The sequence below is a fragment of the Myotis davidii genome, unplaced genomic scaffold (assembly GCF_000327345.1).
Source record: "Myotis davidii unplaced genomic scaffold, ASM32734v1 scaffold21, whole genome shotgun sequence".
NCBI lineage: Eukaryota > Metazoa > Chordata > Mammalia > Chiroptera > Vespertilionidae > Myotis > Myotis davidii.
This window is the reverse complement of record NW_006292573.1, coordinates 1,376,815-1,379,348: the sequence shown is the minus strand read 5'-3', so window position 1 is coordinate 1,379,348 and position 2,534 is coordinate 1,376,815.

Genomic DNA, 2,534 nt, shown 5'->3' with positions numbered 1-2,534 from the left:
TGTTTCCCCCCCTCATAGCTTGCTGCCTTGCCCCCTCCTATAGCTCTCCACCACCCGCATGTAGCCTGCTGTCCCACCCTCCTGCTGATCCGTGATCCTATTGTTACACGGTTGGTCATTATGTAAAGACCATTTGCATATTACATCTTTATTATATAGGATTGGGCCACACTGACCCCTATTCTTGTGTGCAATGTAAAATGTGACAAGAACCCAGCCATGGTGATATCAGTGTCTTCCAGGAAATAGAGGTATGTTTACAGAAGTTTCCAATGAATGGCATTTAACACATCCTTCCACTGTCCAGAAGTTTATATGCTAAGGAATAATTGCATAAGAAGTTTTCATTAGGCTTATCTCATCAACAATCTTTTCATTATCTCTTAATTAAACTGTATGATCATAATCATTTATGGAAGTATGCAAGGGAAAGAACATGAAAAATGAGAAAAAAAATGACACAGATCCATGAGTTCCTTTTGTACTGAACAGCTAAGCACAGTGGGTTGCAAGTAGTTTGAAAGTCTGACAAGAAGGTGTTAGGTTCTTGATGTTGCTGGAAATTCATGTGGATCTACTCTAGAGAGAGAGGTGAAGCCCAAGGTACTAGTTCCACTTCAAGTGTAATCAATATCCTCCTTGTTTTTATTTAGGCTGAGGCTTCAAGTTCCAAACTGCTGTGCTCACATGTGAAATGTGGTTGGTATTGAGTAATATAAGGTCTGTGGCTATGTATCCACACTGCATCGAAAGTTCAAAAAACCAAAAGGGCGTTGGTAAACTAGTAAGTAATATATTTTTCAATAACAACTTACATCATGGCCATGATATCATTAGTATCCCATTTTCCCATTTTTACAGTTTTTGAGCACAAAAGATCAACTCAAGAAAGAAAAAATATATATGCATTGATATATTTTATATTACCTATGTATGTGTGTGTTTAACATTCTCATCACACACACACACACACACACACACACACACACATTCTATATACTGGTATCTTATCATTGTGGTTCTATTGTACAGGATGGATAAGATAGGGAAGTGAGAGATTGAGAGAGGAAAGAAAGAGAATTAAGACATTCTGTAAATAAGTAGAGCCTTGTTTACAGCAATTCCTTAACATTTGTTTTATAACAGTTGTTTTCATGTTCAGCCCTCACCAGCTGTTCCCCAAACATTGGGTTTTAAAAACTAATATGCTTTGCACCAACACAATTCTCCATAAAATGTTTAATGCATTGTAATTTCTGTCTTATTACTGCTCTTGTTCAGACTACATCCAGCCCATCCTAAATTTCAATAGAATTTTGGAGAAGTAGCCATTTTAGTGGAATGAAAAAATCAGTTTATATATTTCAAAACTATGAGGTAGCTGATGAACAAGATTTGCTTAAAAAAATGTTTCCAGCACCAGGATTGTGTTTAGCCTTTAAATACCATTGTGAATGTTGAGCCAGAAATATTATTAATAAATGTCATTTCTTCAAATTAGTTCAGTATTAATATTGATACAAACTTTCTTCCTGCTCTTAATTTTGCATCTCAATAACGATGTAAATGTTGGCAAGCACTGCTATAGATAATAGATAAAATTATGCAAACACAATGTTTTTGCAGCTTTTGAGTAAATACTGCATGCTAATGAGTCCCAAAGTGTTTTCTGTGTTCCTGTAGGAGCTGCGTTTGTGTAGGTGGACCGTGCCGGAGATGTGCTTTTCTGAGCCTTTTACACTTACATCTCAGCAGAGCTGTTGTTTGTCCCCTAATAAGCAATTTGGTAGTTTTATCATGAGCTCTGAGGCCCTCCAAAGATCATTTATATAACGACATCTTTTGAGAGCAAGCCTCTCTAGAACTTTTTGAAGGTAATAATTATTGCATATATTTGTTCTATAGCCACTGTGATGTTTTCAAAAGCTTCCTGCTTCTGAATTTATTGCCACAGGTTTGTTCTTCGGTTGTAACAAAATGGGTTGGGCCATAAAAGAGACATACTTTTTGAAGCAGACTTTTACAAAATATGTTTTTATTGATTTTAGAAAGAGGAGAAGGGAGAAGGAGAGAGAGAGAGAAATATCAATGATGAGAGAGAATCATCTATTGGCTGCCTCCTGCACGCCCCTACTGAGGATCGGGCCCACAACCCTGCCATGTACCCTGGCCAGGAATCGAACCGTGACCTCCTGGTTTATCCATTGATGCTCAACCACTGAACTACACAGGCTGGGTGAAGCAGATTTTTAAAGTACCTAACAACATTCACCTAGCTAATGATTCCTTTATAATCCTAACCTTAGATTTTCAGTAGATACTTTGGGGAATTAATATGTCAGTGCACAGAAGGAAACCTAAATGAAAGGGAAGTAGAAAGGCATTAAGAGTAGTTTACAAATGCCCAAATGAGGCCTTTCTAAATGTGAACCAGAATGGTTTCCTGTCTTCAAGAAATGCATCAATATAAATTATTTTGAATGTTCATAAAAAATAAATAATTACGTTCTATGGAGGGACTTAAGAAAGGCTTG